Source organism: Abramis brama (assembly GCF_963993115.1).
Source record: "Abramis brama genome assembly, chromosome: 1".
NCBI lineage: Eukaryota > Metazoa > Chordata > Actinopteri > Cypriniformes > Leuciscidae > Abramis > Abramis brama.
The window spans coordinates 52,013,719-52,035,868 of record NC_139963.1 but is presented as its reverse complement, the minus strand read 5'-3'; the positions used below and the strand labels follow the sequence as shown (position 1 = coordinate 52,035,868).

The 22,150-nt window shown below is 36.0% G+C and overlaps 1 long non-coding RNA gene across 1 annotated transcript; it reads left to right on the top strand.

Annotated features, from left to right (window-relative positions):
- The first annotated feature begins 16,249 nt into the window (after nucleotides 1–16,249).
- LOC311094229 lies at nucleotides 16,250–21,438 on the top strand. The gene is made up of 3 exons (XR_014608609.1): nucleotides 16,250–16,907; nucleotides 18,565–18,595; nucleotides 20,062–21,438. It is a non-coding gene; the product is annotated as an uncharacterized lncRNA (long non-coding RNA).
- The last annotated feature ends 712 nt before the right edge of the window (nucleotides 21,439–22,150 follow it).

The following is a 22,150-nucleotide window of genomic DNA, read 5'->3' as shown; positions in this document are numbered from 1 at the left end:
AAAGTTTACAATCATGGGTGTTCGCTGAATTGTAAAGAGCTGCGACAATAAACAGGGGAGACCAGGTAATACTATGATGTTTCATAGAATTCCAACCAAAAACGCTGACCTGATGAATCAGTGGCTACTTGCTCTGGATATAGATCCAAACACACCTGTAGACATCATCAAGGACTATCGCGTTTGCTCAGAACATTTCACTGAGGACGACTATTTTGAAAAAATGGAATTTGCCACACGGACCATGAAACGTGTGCTGAAGGATACGGCCATCCGATCGATAGTAAAGACAGGACAAAGTGGATCACCTGCGGCTGCGGTAAGTGTTCCATTATGTTTTTAGATGACTAGCCTACTGTTACAGTGCCATTAGCTAGATGTAATGTAACCTTAGTGACACTATTACATGAATAGGGTGCTCACTACTATTACAGTTGTTCCCGGGCTCCATGTATCCCCTGTAATGTTAGTATTGTGTTGTCACAAACGCGCTCTGTTCGGCATCTTGTCTATCAGCTTCCAAAGTTTGTAACTCCTCGTCTGTGTATTCTGGCTCAAAACGATATGGTTCTGGATCTTGGTTTGATACCAAATAAAAATCCAATGACAATTTCTCAAAGTCAGCCATGATCACGAATCACGTTCGCTACTAGCTAGTTAGTCACGTTGGTTTTGTTGACGGAACGGCGCTTCTCGGGTGCTGCGCTAATCACTCTGCCCAAGTAGCAGTGCTTCGCCTTCTGAGAAAATAGTTCCCAGTATTTAAACGTTTAAAAAATGGCTGTGTCTCATATGACCTTGTTATTTTTACACACTGTGACTATACAAATCACAACATGTAAATAGGAAAATGTTGGCGTTATTTTGTCACTTATTGGGATTAGTATGCTAGCTGTAGCCATTTACATCCAGTCTTTGTGCTAAGCTAGGCTAGCGGTGTGTGCGTCAAACAGACTTACAGCACGCACGGAGATGAAAAAGGTATGTATGGACTTATCTAACTCTGGGGGATACGGTGAATAAGCTAAAGTCCCAAAAAGTCGAAGTGTTCCTTTAAGTTTATAAAAACAATAGTTATGAGTACTCTGAACTTATTTCAGTTGAGTTTACTAAAAGTAGATATACATTGCAGTCAATAAATTAAGTGATTAATTAAGTGATTATTGAGCATTAGTGATTAACACCTGCTGTTAACGAGCAGAATCAATGAAGGAAAGAGAAACACAAGAACTACAACTGACTTCCAACCACAGCCTTAGATGAAATCAACTCAAGATAAAAGACGTTTAAATCTCTAAAGATCTCAGCAGAGGAGGATTAAACCACTACACAAACAGCATTACCAGCTTCACTTATTACTAAACAGTTTGACTTTTGTCATGCGTCTACAGAAGTTGTTATTGAGAATGAACAGAGGGTTAGATGATAATGATTTATTGAGTTTTATTTAAAGACACCATGATAGTGATCCGTGTTTGCTTTAGTTGGGCTCTTGACCCTTGACTTTTTAACACCAGTTTTTCCTCTGGCTGCTGTAACTGAGTGTTTATAAAACACATTTGTTATGGCACATACGCCAAAAGAAAATATGAGCATGTGGTTGTGTTAAGATGATAAAAATCATCATTTAGTGACTTGATTCTCTGATCATTCCCAGAGCCAAATCTCTGATTAGATAGGTGATGTATTACTTGTATTATTCATTATAGTATAACTGATTCTGCTGTAAGGCCCATTGTTGGCCCATTTAAACTAATATGTTGCCCTTTTAATCAAAGATCAGACTCTGAATGAAATCAGTGAATCAAGTCACGAAATGATGATTGTCATCAACAATCCTGCACCATCAACACCAGATCAGACTTTTCCTTGGCTTTTGTGCCATAATAAATATGTTTTATAAACACTCAATTATAGCAGCCAAAGAAAATCTTAAGTGCAAAAGTCAAGGGTCAAGAGCTCAACTAAAGTAAGCGCTGATCTCCATCATGGTGACCTTAAATGAAACTCAAATCATCAACTTCTAAACCTTTGTTAATTCTAATAAGAACTTCTGTAGACGAATGGCAGTAATAAAGTCAAAGTGGTTAATAATAAGTGAAGCTGGTAATGCTGTTCGTGGAGTTGTTTAATCCTCCTCTGCTGAGATCTTGAGATATTTAATGTCTTCTTTTATCTCCAGTTGATTTTGCTGTGGCTGAAGTCAGTTGTAGTTCTTGTGTTTCTCTTTCCTTCAGTGATTCTGCTTGTTAACAGCAGGTGCTCATCACTAATGCTCAATCATCACTTAATTAATCACTTAATTATACAATTATCATTCTGGGATCTAGAAATGTTTTATAACTCATTCAGTTTGAGTTCTGTTTCAGTCATTCAAGTTTCGGTGATATTTGAGTGCTGTGAACTCAATTGTATTTAGTTGATATTACTGTTAGGTTTTACAGTTGTTGTGATCAGTGTATGCTTTTGTTGAGCTCTTGACCCTTGACTTAATGTTAATGTTGGGATAGCTAATGCAGGAGAAAGCTTTCAAAAGAGATGCTGAAGTGTCCTGCTTTCTTCTTGACAGGTAAGTCAATGTTACAGTCTTAATTACAAGCTTTTTTCATTGCTTGGTTGTGTACTTTATTATATAGACAGTAGAACATTTATAGTTAAAAGTTAAACAGGCTCTTTGATGAATAGCAGCTATTGAGTAAAGTAGAGAAGGCCCTAAAAACAAGGTTGTAAGTTTTGTTTGTTCAAAACTGTAACATTCGTTTGTTTGTTGTGTCAAGTTGCAGTTTGTTTGAAATAACAAACCAGTTCACCCGAAGGAAAACTCGATGAAGTGCTATTAGAGGACATCCTTACATAGCTTTTTGGTACATAACGGATACCGTAGATGCAACACGCGTTTTAAAAAAAGAGGAGCTGTAGAGCACTATTCGTTTGAATGCAAAATACAATTTCACTGCTAGATGGGAGAAATTCCTACATAATGTCCCTTTAAGGAATAGTTCCAACAGCAATCAGTTATAATGAAGGATTTTTTTAAAAATACATCATACAAAAAAACAAACAATAACAAAAAACAGTCATTTAGACACACAGATATAAAAATATCAGCACATAAATCTCAACAATGTTGGCAATAAAAAAAAAGACCATTCACAACAGACAAAAACACCTGATGAACCTCATCTTGTCTTTTTCTTGCAGCAGCAAAAGAGAATCTAAGCAGCAAACAAAAGCAGCAAAAGAGAATCTAATGTCATAAAATGAAGGGTCAAGCTCCCAACTAAAACAAACATTGATCACCATAATGGCGACTACAACACATTATTAGTTTCAATAAAACATCTAAACCTTAGTTAATTCTCAACAAGAACTTCTGTTCACACCTGTGGCTGTACCTGCCAGGCCGGCCTCTTCGACGACGCTGTGGAAAACTTTGTTTCTGTTCCTCAGAGTCCAGATGTACCCACATTTTCAATAAAAGAGCAATTTCATCCATCTTCTGGGTCACAAGAGGGCACGGATGGCAGTGAGCGACACTTCCATGCCTTGCCACTCACACCCACGTCTCTCATCGCCAGCGGGCAGCAGTGTGCGGCTCTGGGACGCCACCAGGCCTTCCCACACACTCTTTGCCCCACCCTGGAACCAGGTAAGTGTTGCATGGCACACAGACTCCACCTCAGTGCCTCCCAAGCCGAGTCCCTGTGTTCCTCCTCACTGCCCCACCCCGGGTACAGCTCCTCAGTGGAAAAACTAATTTGCGACTGCTGCTCATTAAATGTACAGCAGCTGGTGCAATTATCGCATGCCAGTGTGCATTGGCTCGTTTAGTTACACTCAAAGTATATTGGCTCTCGAGCGAGATCCCCATTTCGTCAGAATCACCTCTGACGTACGTCTCCATTCCCTTCTCGGGGAACGAGGGTTACCATACGTAACCGAGACATTCATGTGTTTCTCTTTTTTCAGTTCTGTTTTCTCTTCCCTTCTGTGATATTAACCAGAATGCATTGTTTTCTACGGTATATTACTGTTTTGATGGAAAATGGTATATTACTGTCAGAATTTGGCCATTTTTTTACAGCAAGATTTACAGTGAAGGCTGCGCTAGCGTGAATGGTCGCTTTCGAAACTCTCCCTGCGTCCCAATGTGCATAGTATCCATCCATCCTATATATATAGTATGTGAGATTAGAATAATTATGCATCCCAATTCATCCACTTATACTACACCCTAAAAGTAGCACTCTCTTTGTGAGTAGAAAGTTGAGAGTTCATGGAACTACATGCAAGCCTGTTTCTTTCATGATTATGTACCAAATATTGAAACATGGTGGCAGTGGGATATGACGGTAAAGACTGATAACAAACTGCTGGGGAATCCAATGATCATCATTTCGTTGAGGAACGTAACTAAGAGACACACACGTGTGGATAATCGCTGCTCAAATCCGAGAGAACTTCTGAGTGTTTGCAACAGAGCTGACAATTAAAAGGTCAGACAGGATTGTACAAAAATCAAAGTGAGTAAATGACTGATCGTTCTTACATGCAATAATAGCTCTAGCAGGATGGAGAGAGCATTGAAACCGCCAGGGAAAATAGATTTGATGACTGTAATTTGGCAATTGCATGGAAAAGATGGAAGGAAGAATTAAATGTTTATGTAAATCTGATTATGCTAGACCAAACAGCTGAATATAAAGTGAAGTATGCCAAACTCTGGGAGTTGGAACGGATGTAGAGGGTTTATTGATTGATGAAGTGATATCAAAGTTGGATGGATTTTGTGATTTCCAAGATAAGACTGTTGAAAGATAAAATTCTTCTTAATTTTTAGTGCAATTTTCCACCGGACAAAATTGCGCTTGTTAACTCATGATTTCTGTTCTGTGCGTCTGTGCGCATCTTGCACTTCTATCTACTCCTCAACCAGACCACCTAGAGACTTCGGGTTTTCGGCATTATGTTAAGGAAGGTCTAATCTCGGGAACGCACAAAAAAAATCCAGGAAAAGATTTACTATCTCTTAGTGTTGTGATCCCATGAGGTGAGAAAATTGCGCTAAAACACTCACTGAGTTTTTATTACTTGTTTTAGTCTGGACAAATATGTGACTGTGTGACTGAATTAAGGACACTGGCAGCAACATGCAATTTTGGGGTGATCACAGACTCCCTTATCAGAGACAGAGTAGTGTGTGGGACATTATGACTCAAACTGTTTAGACAGAGAGCCAAAGTTACTGAGACAAAGACATCAGCGACACTACATGTCTACAAAGAAGAAACACAGAGAAAAAGGAGAGCCCTCATGGGAATGGGTCATCATACAATTCAGATACTGTGGCTGGAAACATGAGAAGAAGAAGAGAGAGAAATGTCCAGCCTTCGGGTTTAAGAACAGCCACTCTGCAGCGGTGTGCAAAACAATGCGGACCAACAGAAAAAAGGCAGTTTCAGCAATGGATCAGGTGGATATGGATTCAGAAAGTGAAGATGAGAGTATAACTCTGAGCGCAGTCGGGGGAAGTGTAAACATTGTGAAGGGATCCCTGATCATATGTGGAGTGATTTGTTTTTCATTCCTATTGTTGACTTTTGACCCACTGAAAGAGGCTTGCTTGCGCTTTATATTTAATATGACTTTATAAAATACAGTGTGTGTTTAATAATGGTTATGTTCATGTTAATGGGTGATGTGGCTATTCTGTTGGATTCAAAGAAGTTGCAATTTGTAGTTAGTGTTGTAATAGTGTCCTCTGGTGGAGAACAGAAGGAATAGTAAGAATGTGACAAAAGCATCATAATCTTGTCCTTGTTAATTCAGCGGCACAATATCTATCAGGAAGTTGCTTTGGATTGTAAAAAAAAGCAATGCATATTTTTGTTCATATACATTATTCAATTTTATACTACAGGGCCATTGAATGCTTGAATCTGATTGGTTGACAAACGTTCTAAGGTGTGCATTATTTTCAGGGAAACGCACGGCTAAAGTAGTTCCAGGCAGGTCTTGACCGCATTACAGTTCCATATCACTTCGCGTAGTCAACTGTAATAACGGAAAATAGTAGCCTGACGTCGTCATACTCAGATTCTAGTCAGAATGTGAGTCTGATACTGCTCCATTGAACTTTGATTATGGGGCGTGTTTCAACCAAACCAGGAAAGAAAATGCCTCTGCACTCAATTGGATAGACCTACAACCAATCAGAGCAACGGAGTAAGTTTTCATTCATGTTTCCGATCGACAAATGCCTTGATCGCGGTTCTCTGTTCCTCTTTTAAAATGAATGCGCTGTCGATATCTTCTATAACAGACGCGATGGCGCGAATCTACACGTTTCGTAAACAAAGTTCGGGAGGAGCACGTTCAAATAATCAATCCAATCAACTTGTCATCAAACGATTACCATGTCTCAGGGGCGTAGAATTTAGTAGGGACGCTAGGGACGTATCCCTACCAATATCCAGTGACACTGATATGTCCCTAGCAAAAATTTCGACCAGAACTTAAAATATAAATATATAACCACTGTTGTCCGGTTGTGTCTTGTGGTTTTTATGTATTAGGCTTATTTTATTTAATCAGGAAACATCTCATTTAGATTAAAATCTCAAGAGCGTTCTGAGAAAAATGCGCAATTCATGGTACACAAATGGTTAATATATATCTGAGTCCCGCCTGCTTAACACACATAGCTAAACTGATTGGCAGAGGTGGGAGTAAGTCACACATGAACAAGTCACAAGTCTCAAGTCTTAACCTTCAAGTCTCAAGCAAGTCCAAGTCAATTTTGTGAAAAGCAAGTCAAGTCAAGTCAAGTCACTGCTTTATGTCAAGCAAGTCAAGTCAAGTCGTAGCTTGGGTCACAAGTCACTGGCAAGTCATACAAACGTTTGATGATTTCACTGAATTTATATATTAAAATAAGTTAAAACTACATAAGTTGAGGACTATGGTTTTATTTGAAACATTTTTTTAAATATGCATTTCCACATGCTGAGTGGTTAAAAATCTAAAAAATTAAGTGATTAATTGAGTGATGATTGAGCATTATTGAAGACACCTGATGATAACAAGCAGAATCACTGAAGGAGAAAATCTCAAATTGTAAGTTACCATTATGGCGATTTGTGTTTGCTTTAGTTGGACTCTTGACCCTTATATGTTTACTTTAAATTTTGTCTGACTGTTGTATCTGAGTTATAACTGCCAGATGAACAAAGCAAAAAAGTGATCTGATGTTGTTGGTTATATTATGACAATCATCATTTGAACTTGATCACTGAACTCATTAAGATCCTTCTTTCTGACTTAGATTTAAGTTGTTGTTTACAGCATAACTGTGATTCTGCATAAATATCCAGAATTTTAGATATAATATAAAGGATTTCTTAAAAGTTGTTTTGAAAAAAAAAAGATAAAAAAATCTTTCTTTTAGGCACACACAGACGTCAAGATTCAGTCTATGCATCTCAACAATGGTGACGAGCAGAATATTCAATTAGGAAAAGTAAATTACATAGACAATTCAGATCATAATTTATTCATACCGCAATGCATGATGGGAGCCATTAATGAGTTGTGATTGGTGGCAGCCACTGCAACATGCTTTATTATTGTCACCATTGTTGAGATTCACAGGCAGATTATTGATATCTGTGTTTCTAAATAAATTCATTTGAAAGTGTTTTGATCAGAACAATGTTTATTAAATATTTTGAATTATATGAAAAATACTGATAATCATAGGCTGAAGAATCACAGAGCTGCTGTAATTATCAAGTTAAGATACCTCAATAAATTTCATTTTTAAGGTTCACAACATGATTATGTCAAAACATAACCAACACTATCAGATTACACTTTTCTTTGTTCAATTGACTGTTATAAATCAATAACAGCAGACAAACAAAATCTAAAGTAAACATAAAAGGGTCTAGAGCCCAACTAAAGCAAACACAAATCGCCATAATGGTAACTTACAATTTGTGATTTTCTCCTTCAGTGATTCTGCTTGTTATCATCAGGTGTCTTCAATAATGCTCAATCATCACTCAATTAATGACTTGACTTGACTTGCTTTTCACAAAATTGACTTGGACTTGCTTGAGACTTGAAGGTTAAGACTTGAGACTTGTGACTTGTTCATGTGTGACTTACTCCCACCTCTGCTGATTGGCTTTGTTTTTTCTATCTAAATTGTGAGAGGCTCTGGTGTGAAGCGGTAATGCTCGAAGGAAACCTAGATGCGGGTAAGCTAGGGAGAAATCAACAGTTCTGTGCACAAAAATGCGGGACAATTCAGTTTTTACTACTGTATTACAATCGCGGGATAAGTGGCGAACAATCGTTAGAGAGAGAGAGAGAGAGAGAGAGATTGTGTATGCTTAAGTGTGTCTGTGTAACACTACATTATAGGGACAAAATGTCACCACAAAGATGACAATATCCGAAATGTTTGTCCTTGTGGGGATTTATTTATTTATTTTTGGAAAACAGATGAAAATGTAAAAATGCAGAAAGTTTTCTGTGATAGGCAGGGTTAATGTAGGGGGATATAATATACCTTTGTACAGTATAAAATCATTATGTCTGTAAAAAGTCCCCATAAAACATAAAAACACAACATTGCTTGGTCTTGTTGAAATGAGAGGAATCCCACATAGCAACATTGTGTCGGCCCAGATCCGGCCCACATCTGGCACACGTGGAAAGATGATCTGGCCCACATGCAGCATGGATCTACGGCACTTGAGTGGCCCACTCCTGTTTGCCAGATCTGGGCCACAAGCAGGCCATAGCAATGCCACATGTCAGCCAAGAGCAAAGAAATAAACCAGAACTGGACCTTATCTGAGCCACAAAGTCTGTGTATATTAAATATGAAGTCATCTCAGCCTTAATAAGCCTGTTAACAAGCAGAATCACTGAAGGAAAGAAGAGAACAGAAAAAGAGACGAGCAGAAACACAAGAACTATAACTGACTTCAGACACAGTCTAAGATGAAATCAACTGAAGATAAAAGAAGACATTAAATCTGTGAAGATCTCAGCAGAGGAGGATTAAACAACTCCACAAACAGCATTACCAGCTTCACTTATTACTAACCAGACTGACTTTATTTCTGTCAGACATCTACAGAAGTTTTATTGAGAATTAACAGAGTTTAACTCTAATGTGTTTCATTTGAAGTCACCATAACAGTGATGAGTGCTTCCATTAGTTGGGCTCTTAACTCTTCTTATATCTTTTGTCTTCTTTGGCTGCTGTGACAGTGTGTTTATCAAACACATTTGCAGCAGCAAAGAAAGCTAAAGTGAAATGAGATCAGGTGATGATGGTTACCTGTTGATGGTTTTATAATCATCATGATATAACCTGTTTCACTGATGTCTTTGAAATCTAAAAATTATGTTGTTCAACTAATATATTCACATTACATACGTAACATCTGCAGCGTGAGGTCCAGCAATATTATTACAATCAGTTAGCAGACTTTAACAAACATGAGCATGAAACATCACTGTTCGATGACAAACACAGACATCAATAATCAACGTATGAATCTCAACAATGGTGACAATCAAAAGTACCTTGCTGCAATGCATGCTGGGTACCATCATAGTACAAAACTCCCAGCATGCATTGCAACATGAATAAATTATGCAGCTGAATTGTCCTATAATTTTGTTTGATTCTAAATATTTGCTTTTATTTTTTTGCTGTTGTTTTTGTTGTGACATTTAGTAGCTTTTCAGTGATGTTCTGAATTATTCTGTTTATTTTAAAAAAAAATATTGTCACCATTGTTGAGATTCATGTGCTGATTTCTCATATCGCTGCGTGTCACCATTGCTTCATTTTTCGTGCTCATGTTTGTTAAAATCTTCTAACTGATTGTTATAATATTGCTAAATCTCACGCTGCAGTAACACAGGGTTTGTGATGAGAATATATTAATGGAACAAAACAATTTTTAGATTTCAAAGACATCAGTGAAACAGGTTATTTCATGATGATTATAAAACCATCAACAGGTAACCATCATCACCTGATCTCATTTCACTTTAGCTTTCTTTGCTGCTGCAAATGTGTTTGACAAACACACTGTCACAGTGGCCAAAGAAGACAAAAGATATAATAAGAGTTAAGAGCCCAACTAATGGAAGCACTCATCACTGTTATGGTGACTTCAAATGAAACACATTAGAGTTAAACCTCTGTTAATTCTCAATAAAAACTTCTGTTGACGTCTGACAGAAATAAAGTCAGTCTGGTTAGTAATAAGTGAAGCTGGTAATGCTGTTTGTGGAGTTGTTTAATCCTCCTCTGCTGAGATCTTCACAGATTTAATGTCTTCTTTTCTCTTCAGTTGATTTCCTCTAAGGCTGTGTCTGAAGTCAGTTGTAGTTCTTGTGTTTCTGCTTGTCTCTTTTTTCTGTTCTCTTCTTTCTTTCAGTGATTCTTTTTGTTAACTTATTAAGGCTGAGATGACTTCATATTTAATATACACAGATGTTGTGGCTCAGATAAGGTCCAGTTCTGGTTTATTTCTTTGCTCTTGGCTGACATGTGGCATTGCTATGGCCTGCTTGTGGCCCAGATCTGGCAAACAGGAGTGGGCCACTCAAGTGCCGTAGATCCATGCTGCATGTGGGCCAGATCATCTTTCCACGTGTGCCAGATGTGGGCCGGATCTGGGCCGACACAATGTTGCTATGTGGGATGTTTGATAAAGTTGAAACCCTTGTCATCCCAGTCTCATCAGCTGAGGCTGAAAGAAGTTTCAGTGCTCTTAGGACACTGAAAACATGGCTCAGAACAATGGCACAAGTGACACTTAAGAGTATTGCTGTGTGTCATGTCCAACAGGACAAACTGGACATTATTGATGTGAAACAAATATGCCAACAGTTAATTTCTGTACGTTCACTTTTAAATGAAAATTATGTCATCATTTACTCTCCCTCAAGTTGTTTCAAAACTATATGCATTTCTTTCTTCTGCTGAATACAAAAGAAGATATTTTGAAGATTGTCGGTAACCAGTATTGAGTTTTTTTTTTTCTACTATGGAAGTCAATGGGGTCCATCAACTGTCTGGTTACCGACATTCTTCAAAATATCTTCTTTAGTGTTCAGAAGAAGAAAGAAATTCATACAGGTTTAAAACAACTTGAGGGAGAGTAAATGATGACAGAATGTTAATTTTTGGGTGAACTGTCCCTTTAATGACAGATGCAGCTCAGCTTCAGGGGATGTCCCCGTCCCCACCAATTTTAAAATCAAACCTACGCCCTTGCCATGTCTACCTTATCAGCATGAGAGGAACCATATATTCACTCTGTCAACTCACCTAACATTCCTTGACAGTTTTCAGCATCCCTCCACTCACTCTTGGCTTGTTCTTCCACAGCCTGGAATACAGGGGGAGTACCCTGGGTTCGGGCCGAATACCGAGCCCGCCCTCTCCTCGAACAGCACCCCAAATATGCATTTATTCTATCTGACTTATTTATAAGTGTGAAATCTAAATTCTCCAGAGGCAGTCATCTTTTCTTTTACTGTCTATGCATCTTTGTTGTAAACAAATTCAACCCAAGCGCTCTTTGATGACGTGGATGATTACGTTACCGTTGCTCTCATCTGTCCATCATCGATTAAAGCCCGCCCTGCCGGCAATTTGATTGGCTCGGCCTTCTGGGAGCCGAGCATAATTACTCCTCAACGGATCGAGTCCAGACCGAACTTCCCGACCAAAAAATGTTGTGGGCGGGGTTCGGGCTGGCGGGCTGGCACCCAGGCTAGGAAAATAGGATACAATTCATAACAAGTAAAAACATTTAGCCCCATGCGCTTGATCTGCAATTTTCAATGTCTAGCTTCACAATCAATGGAAACATGCAGTTTAATTTTAATAGATAAAGTATATACCCAGCTAGCAGGGAACGTTCTCAGAACTTTCGCTAACATTCCCTACAAGTTTGGTTAATGTTCTAAAGAAAACATTTGAATATAATGTTTACCGAACATTTTAAGGATGTTTTCTCATTTTAAAAAATGTTCCTATAACGTTATATGAAAACTAAGATATAACATTTTAACTGCAACATTCAAAAGATGTTTTGGGAATGTTTCTGAAGTAACAAGTTGTACTATGATCTCAAAATATCATTGTCCCTATGTTTCATTATAACAAAAGAAAAACGTTCTCTCTGTCACGTTAGGAAAATGTTTTGAGGATATCATTGAGAGATGAGATGTTTAATGTTCTTTATAAAATGTTCTTCTAATGTTACGAGTTAACAAAATTATAACATTTTATTTGCAACATTTTGAGAATATTTTGGGAATGTTGTTAAAGTTAAAGTTTGTACAATGATGTCAAAATAACGTTGTCTTAATGTTTCATCATAACAAAAGAAGAACGTTCTTTCTGTCACATTAGGAAAATGTTTTGAGGATATCATTGAGAAATGAGATGTTTATTGTTCTTTATAAAACGTTCTTTTAATGTGACAAGTTAACTAAATTAAAACATTTTACTTGCAACATTTTGAGCATATTTTGGGAATGTTGTTAAAGTTAAAGTTTGTACAATGATCTCAAAATAACATTGTCCCAATGTTTCATGATAACAAAAGAAGAACATTCTACTTGCAACATTTTGAGCATATTTTGGGAATGTTGTTAAAGTTAAAGTTTGTACAATGATCTCAATATAACATTGTCCCAATGTTTCATGATAACAAAAGAAGAACATTCTACTTGCAACATTTTGAGCATATTTTGGGAATGTTGCTAAAGTTAAAGTTTGTACAATGATCTCAAAATAACATTGTCCCAATGTTTCGTGAAAACAAAAGAAGAACATTCTACTTGCAACATTTTGAGCATATTTTGGGAATGTTGCTAAAGTTAGAGTTTGTACAATGATCTCAAAATAACATTGTCCCAATGTTTCATAAAAACAAAAGAAGAACATTCTACTTGCAACATTTTGAGCATATTTTGGGAATGTTGCTAAAGTTAAAGTTTGTACAATGATCTCAAAATAACATTGTCCCAATGTTTCGTGAAAACAAAAGAAGAACATTCTACTTGCAACATTTTGAGCATATTTTGGGAATGTTGCTAAAGTTAAAGTTTGTACAATGTCCCAATATAACATTGTCCCAATGTTTCATGATAACAAAAGAAGAACATTCTTCTTGCAACATTTTGAGCATATTTTGGGAATGTTGCTAAAGTTAAAGTTTGTACAATGATCTCAATATAACATTGTCCCAATGTTTCATAAAAACAAAAGAAGAACATTCTTCTTGCAACATTTTGAGCATATTTTGGGAATGTTGCTAAAGTTAAAGTTTGTACAATGATCTCAAAATAACATTGTCCCAATGTTTCGTGAAAACAAAAGAAGAACATTCTACTTGCAACATTTTGAGCATATTTTGGGAATGTTGCTAAAGTTAAAGTTTGTACAATGATCTCAATATAACATTGTCCCAATGTTTCATGATAACAAAAGAAGAACATTCTTCTTGCAACATTTTGAGCATATTTTGGGAATGTTGCTAAAGTTAAAGTTTGTACAATGATCTCAATATAACATTGTCCCAATGTTTCGTAAAAACAAAAGAAGAACATTCTACTTGCAACATTTTGAGCATATTTTGGGAATGTTGCTAAAGTTAAAGTTTGTACAATGATCTCAATATAACATTGTCCCAATGTTTCGTGAAAACAAAAGAAGAACATTCTACTTGCAACATTTTGAGCATATTTTGGGAATGTTGCTAAAGTTAAAGTTGTACAATGATCTCAATATAACATTGTCCCAATGTTTCATGATAACAAAAGAAGAACATTCTCTCTGTCACATTAGGGAAATGTTTTGAGGATATCATTGAGAGATGAGATGTTGAATGTTCTTTATAAAACGTTCTTGTAATGTTATGTGTTAACACAATTAGAACATTTTACTTGCAACATTTTGAGGATGTTTTGAGGATGTTGTTGAGATAACAGATTATATAATGTTCTCAGTAAAACATTGGCACAATGTTCCATAATAACAGGAGGAACATTATCAAAACAATGTTCGTAAAATGTTTTGAGGATATCACTGAGACCTGAGATGATGAGTGTTTTTAAAAAAACGTTCTTGTAATGTGACATGTTAACAAAACTAGAACATTTTAAATGTAACATTTAGCAATCAAACTACACAATTATTGTTAAATTGAGCTTGCTGGTCTGACAGCAGGCCAACAGGGTTCACGATGGAACATATGGTGCGTTTAAGTCCTCCTGGGAAGTTTGTATTCATGAGGTTTTACAATTTTTTTAATGTTTTAAATTAATGAAGCCACTGTAAACTTTATCATCACATATTATACTGTTATATATTAATGCTATCATATTTTGTGCAGGCATTAGCTTATTTCATTGTCACTGCTGAATACCTAAGTATAGTGGTATCCCACAATGTTTCCCACTGACACGCCCCTAACTCTTCAAGATCGGGGTTAAAGAAAATCCTGAGCTTCCTACTCATATTCTCATCATTGTGTTGGCGTTCAACTTGTAAATACGATCTTTATGACATGACTTGAATGCACCAATAGCTCTAGCTTAATTAGGGACAATCCATACAAACACTCTTTGCTAAAATACATTACAGACTGTCACAGTGAGAAGTTATTCATCCTGTATCAACGCTAAAGGCCTAACCACTGCAGTCAACACCTTGGAGTCTATCCATGCTGTTAAATAAAAGTCTGTAGACAAGGGTTAGGGTTAGAGTTATGGTTAACCTTAACCCTTAATTTCTAACCCAGACCCGGTTTCACAGAGTTTAGATTAAGCCAGGATTAGGCCTTAGTGCATTTAATTAGCTTTTAAAAATGTGCCTTAGAAAAAAGAAAAAAGAAACATTACTGGTGTGCATCTTGAGACAAAACAATGGCACTGACATATTTTAAGATTTGTCAGTGCAAGTTGCTTTCAGGTAAAACAGCTCAAACGTGCATTTTAGTCTGGGACTACAGGCTTAAACCTTGCCTGTGAAACCCGGGGTATATGTTGCAACTTGTATAGAATTATGCCAATGTTAGCAAAGTGTTGTGTTGGACAGAGGATTAACCCTAAACCAACAGGTTGTGTAACAGTGCCACACAGGGTGAAAAGCAAGTTGACATTATTAGGCATAAGAGTGTTTCTAAAGGAAAGGTCAATATTTTGTTAAAGTGCAAAAGGATCATGATGGGTCACATGAATGTAACTCTAATGTCACCATGACACCAATCCATTATTTTTTCATGTAGGTAGGTATACAGAATTGTATATGAATAGCCTACATATGCAATGTTTGCTCTGTTTAATATATAATATGTTTGCTCTTTTAAACTGCTGTTGGCAGAGCAGTGGTAAATATAATTTTGTTATATATGGTATATATTATTTATGTTATTTATTATTATTATTTATATGTTATTGTAAGTTTTTTTTTTTTTATCATGCACTGCAATGAAGACACCATTTAACCAATTGATTAAATATAACAGCCAGCTTACAAATACAACTAAATAAATAGCACGTGCACATTTTTTTCATATTCTTTCTTTTAAAACATGTCATCTTTTCCTGTAATTGCAATGTTACCACATTATTGGCTGTCTCTTCGAGTTGTTTTGAGCATGATTGGTTATTCAGACTGTCATCCAGGAATCTGGCCAATGGCAGCTATGCGCGCCTTTTACTGGTCAAGTTTGAATATTCGTCTGTTAGAGTGTGTGTGTGTGTGTGTGTGTGTGTGTGTGCGCGCGCGCTGCTGCTGCTCGGGATCTTCAGTACTAGCCTCCTTCGGTTCTGTGGCTTTTACATTGTTTAAAACATGGATTATTTTGCATCGTACTGTTACATTTTTATTTTGAGCGAGTTGCGGGATGTAAATGGACAACGAATTTTAACAACGTACGTAACGGACATATTGCAATCTGCGGAAGGTAAATAACTTTATTTTATATAAAAATACATTCTGCTACATCAAAATATAGTGTGTTAAATTGAGAAGCCAATTTTAAATGCGATTAGAGCAATATCGACATTATGTCAATGTCCCAATGTTTCATAAAAACAAAAGAAGAACATTCTCTCTGTCACATAAGGAAAATGTTTTGAGGATATCATTGAGAGATGAGATGTTGAATGTTCTTTATAAAACGTTTTTCTAATGTGACGAGTTAACACAATTAGAACATTTTACTTGCAACATTTTGAAAAAAGTTAAATAAACCTCAGCATAGGAGCTTTACAATGAGTGAACTGAGAACATTGTGTCTTTATACATAACATAAATGTCCTTTCAAAATGAAATTATTTTCAAACCTGTATGACTTACTTCTGTGAAACACAAGAATGTTGGGAATAAAACAACATTGGAACCCATTTTATGGAAAAAAACAAAACAGTGAAGTCATTTCTCAAGATATCTTAATTAAGGTTATACAAAATAAATTCATACAGTTTTGGAACAACATGGAGTACCGGTAAATAACGAGAGAACTTTTTAGGACATGTTCCCAGGGTCCTTTGCTAAATTAACCATGGTTTTTATTATAGTAAAGTGTAGAAACAATGTTTTTATGGTGGATTGATTACAATAATTTATTACCATTTAGTTAGTGTAGCAAAACCATGGTTAATGTTAGTAAGGGTTCTCCAGATTTATATAGCCTAACACTTAAGGAAAACATAAAAAATGGTCCTATGTCACCCAGATCAATAGTCTGTTAACACACATTAACACACTTTTTAAATTTTCTTAAGATCAAGCATTGGAACAATGTTCACGGAGCAGAACAGGCACCAACAGAGAAACAAGTCCATCACTAGTAAGTATCCACTGCATTTTATAAAACCGTAGTCAATTTTAAAGGCACAATGCACTCCAAAATAAAAATGATCTCTTTTTTTCTCCCTCGTGCCTGATTTATATCTGTCCCAGATTTATATCTGACTTTCTTTCCACAGAGATTTTTAGAAAAATTATCATTAAAGAGAATCATATAAAGAGAAATGTGGGAGGAGCTTGAATTTATTACCTAGCCCTGTTTGTTTAAACCGCGAGAGCCGTCAAAGCTTATGCTACTCCTACGTCATACATCGACAAGAGGCTTTTATAGTCTACACGTCGGACGCAAGCAACTTGCAGTTTTGCCCCCACCAACAACGCATAGTATTGCATACAATGGTGCGTCGCGTATCAAAAACTGGGACGACACATTTTGCTACGCATAGATGCATAATGGCGGCCGAAGTGTAGCGATGCGTAGCCTTGCAGGCGCGTATGCGTATCGATGCGTTGACTCTATAACTCTTTGGGCGTAATTTGACTTGCATATGGCTGTCTGCTGGAAGCTAGTTATTTAAGTCGATAAAGTTATAAATATGGTAGGGCTGGGGGAATTAACACGTTAATCTTTGCGATTAATTTGAGATGCATAATGAGTTAAAAAAAAATAACGCAATTAACGCAGCACTTTTTTTGCCTCGTTTTAATGACTTCCTGTTGCGGAAAAGGCTGCAAAATATGCCGTCCCGCCCCTCCGTGTTCGGCGATCAGGTTTTATTCTCACGCAGCTTTCATGAGCGGGTCTTTTCCGCGCCGCGCTCTCCATTCCGTGTGTGTGTGTCGGCGCACTGACACACACACACAACATTGAGCAAACATTGAGCTCTTTGCTCAATGTTCTGCTCCGTGTTTGCGCTGCGTGTTCTGCTCTGTCGTTAACGGCCCAAACGCTCCAATCATGTACCGATCATGCACTGGAAAGCAAAGTCAAATAACGTGAATTTTCTCAGTAGTAGACTTCTGTGAAATAGCCCTACTGAGCTGGTATAGTCATGCTGGCAACAATGGTAAAATTACCTGCTCTGATCACATGCTCTTGTAATAATAGCTTTGTAGGACTATGTTTTATTTTGATAATTAGTAAAAAAAAAAAATATAATAATAAATTGTTAAATTGATTATGTTGATTGATTATTGAAAAATAATAATATATTGATATATTGATGTTTAATATTATTTTAATACAGGGCTATTTTCTGTTCCTTTTTTCCTGTGTTGTTTAATTAGGTTATTCTAAGTTTAAATATTGATGATTACAAGCTTGGGGGAAATGCAATTAATTGCATTTAATTACAGCAAATTGTGTAAATAATCAGTTACTTTTTTTTAATCGATTCCCAGCCCTAAAATATGGATATGTTTCTTACACGAACGCATCACTTCGCTTCACCTTTCGCCTTTATTAACCTGCCAGAGCCGTGTGGAGTACTTTTATCATGGATGGATGCATTTTTATGGACTTGTCAAAAAAATCCCACAGGGAGCTACAGAATAAGAAATCTTTGAAGTCCACTTTTTTACTGTCTGTTTCCATCAGTAAAATTACCGGTTTTTTTGTTTTTTTTTCTCTCAGAATTGTGAGGCAGGAACACACAATTGCAAGAAAATATCAGAATTGTCTTTTTTACTCCCCTCAGAATTCACCCTTCGAGGGAGTTTGATTGACAGGTATTTATTTTTTACATTTCTATTTTACAAAAATTATTTTTTTTCTACAGAAATTACACAAATTAAACGTTGAGACTTTGTTTCATATCAAAAGTAACCTGCTCTGTCTTGTCTCGGCGTTTAGACGTTTCAACGTTTTTTCTTTGATCCGCAATGTATTTTTCATTGCGTGACAACATGATGTGTGGCGTGAGAGCGCCATGGCTTGTTGGACATAGCAACAGTAACTAAAGGGGGCGGGTCTTTGCAAATTGCATTAACCATGGCTGCCTGTTAATTATCACTGGACTACTCCGCTCTCGCATCTCCCAAAAGTTTTTTTTTGTTTTGTTTTCTTGATTCCATTTTAATGGTTTAATTAAATTGCTATAACCAAATATTTAAAATGTAATGATTTAAGCAAAACTTTCTTCAAAGGTTAAACCAAACTTTTATTTGACGGATTGCCGTGTAGACCTTTGAGTCTCTCTGTGTTTTATGATGATAGTTTTTCTCAAATGAAGCTAAAATGCTGCTGAAGAGCGGCTGTATTGATGAAGTGCATTAATGTCCTCATATAGAAAAGACAGCAAAAACAAAATAAGCCAGAATTGCTTTTTTTTCTCAGGTTTTACTAATTTATCCTGTGATTCTGACTTTCAAACAGCCAATTGCGAGTTTATATATCGCACTTCTAAGAAAAAAAAGTTTGAATTGTGAGTCGCAATTACCTTTTTTAAAAATTGTATTCCATGGCGGAAACAAGCTTTCATATGCACAGACAGTAGCTCACATTTAACATGCAGATTGTGCGCACACAGAAACCTACTGGAGCACAGAAAGTTAGTGTCAACACTGTCCTGTGATTTCTCAATAAGAAACTGCGTAGAAACAGAAGTTATAGCATATTTCTTTCTGCTTTTGAAGTAACTAAAACTTACAGCTTAGCTAATAGCAAAGAGACGATACACAGGTATGATTAAATCACACTAGAAATTGTTCCATCGCCAATGCATTCAAATGCAGTTCTACTTTATCTGTATCTGATTTAAAACAAGCAGAAATCTGTAAGAAATGTAACAATCCATAGACAATATAACTGATGAAAATGAGCTGTTCGTGAGCAGAGCAGTGCAAAAGCATCGTGGGCAGTGCTGTGACATGCTGCAGCTGTGCTCAAGGTGACCTGAGTTCAAGGTTAACACTTCTCAAGCCAAGTTTGTAGTTTGTTAAAATAATTTAGCCTCTAGTTGTGTTATTAACATGTATATAATGGATTAAGTATATGTTTTAAATTACAGAAACAAAATAGATACTCATAAGGTATCATATTTATACTTTTAAATAAACTAATCTAATTAATTTCTGATTAATAATTAGGCTGGCTAATTTTGAAAGTTTTCAAAGTCAATATTGCTTGTGATCTTAATATGTAATATGTATTTGTATTATTTTTGTTTACACTGTTGCATGATCTTCTTTTATAGGCTATGAGGAAAAACTCTACCATGCACACAGAGAATGGAGCTCAATTCTGCTAACTGGGATAGCAGCTGAAAAACAAGAAGAGAAGAACAGTAGAACACCTATTAATGCAGATGACTTTATTCTTTTTCTGCAAGAACCAAGACAACCAAAGACTGACGATGAGCGCTCTGAGCAAACAGCAGTCAAGACGTGTGATTGCACATTGGACTTTACTGAGTTCTTCATGTAATGTTGGGCATCTACTGTACGCAGAACTTCTAATAATTTATGTGGATGCCATTCATAATCCTGTTAGATTTTTGTTTTATTTTAGAGATTAATAAAATTGTATGTTTTAACAATGTTATAGCTAAGCATTTTTTATGTTTAAGAGAACATTTTGGGAACAAAAATAAAAACACCCCCTGAAAACTTTCTAAGAACGTTAGAGAATAATGTTGTAAGAATGTTACACCTAAACATTTGAATAATGTTTTTAAATAATGTTATCCGAACATTTAAAAGAACATTCTGGGAACAAAAATAAAACTATCCGCTTACAACATTATAAGAACGTTAGAGAATAATGTTATAAGAATGTTATTACTAAACATTTTAATAATGTTTTTAAAAAAATGTTCTCTAAACATTTAAAAAAACATTCTGGGAACAAAAATAAAACTACCCGCTGAAAACATTATAAGAACGTTAGAGAATAATGTTATAAAAATGTTACTACTAAACATTTTAATAATGTTTTTAGAAAATGTTCTCCAAACATTTAAAGAAAAAATTCTGGGAACAAAAATAAAACTACCCGCTGAAAACGTTCTAAGAACGTTAGAGAATAATGTTAAAAGAATGTTACTACTAAACATTTTAATAATGTTTTTAAAGAATGTTCTCCAAACTTTTAAAAGAACATTCTGGGAACAAAAATAAAACTACCCGCTGAAAACTTTCTAAGAACGTTAGAGAATAATGTTATAAGAATGTTATCGCTAAACATTTTAAAAATGTTTTTAAAGAATGTTCTCCAAACTTTTAAAAGAACATTCTAAGAACAAAAATAAAACTAGCCGCTGAAAACTTTCTAAGAACGTTAGAGAATAATGTTAAAAGAATGTTACTACTAAACATTTTAATAATGTTTTTAAAGAATGTTCTCCAAACTTTTAAAAGAACATTCTAAGAACAAAAATAAAACTAGCCGCTGAAAACTTTCTAATAACGTTAGAGAATAATGTTAAAAGAATGTTACTACTAAACATTTTAATAATGTTTTTAAAGAATGTTCTCCAAACTTTTAAAAGAACATTCTGGGAACAAAAATAAAACTAGCCGCTGAAAACATTTATAGAACAATACATGCTAATGTTCTTAGAACATTTTTAGAACAAAAAATTTCTAGCTGGGTAGTCCTATATAATCAATAGAAAATTAAACTGAATATAGGCTAAATAAATGGATAGTCCTGCAGCACGGATTTTTATTGCAGATAATTTAACAAATAAATAATTATTGATAGGCCTACTTGTTAAAAGGGCTTTGTGTTTCATTTATTTGGCTAGTCTACTGTCATCTGTCAATAATAGAAAAAAAGAACGAATTAATTAAAACGAATAATTAATAAATAAAAAATAATAATGACGCGCATTCTTTTCTGTCTCATTATTGCATCATCTCTCTCTAATATCTGCATTAATAACTGCATTAAGCCGGGGACACACTTTAAGGCCGGTTATGAATGTAATTTGATACTTATGACTGATCATGCCCAAACGCGCGTTCAGTCTGTGTTCAGAGTCGGTGTTTAAAATCTGCTGCAGTCGATGAAAACAGTCAGAGAATGTGTCAACTAGTCGCATTAGTCGACAGCATTAGTCAGTAGCCAGCATTAGTCTGCTATCAGTGGCTCAAACCTCCGTTACTAACTCTAAAATGACGTTCTGGAATTAGCAACGGACCCAGCCAGCACAGCCATGTGGGGCCCAAATGGGTTTGACCTGGGCTATCTAACTGGGACCCAGCCAGTTTTGTCCTCGGTTTCCATGTAGGCCCCACATGGGTTTGCCCAGATGAAATGAACACTGCTTAGTGTGCACAGTA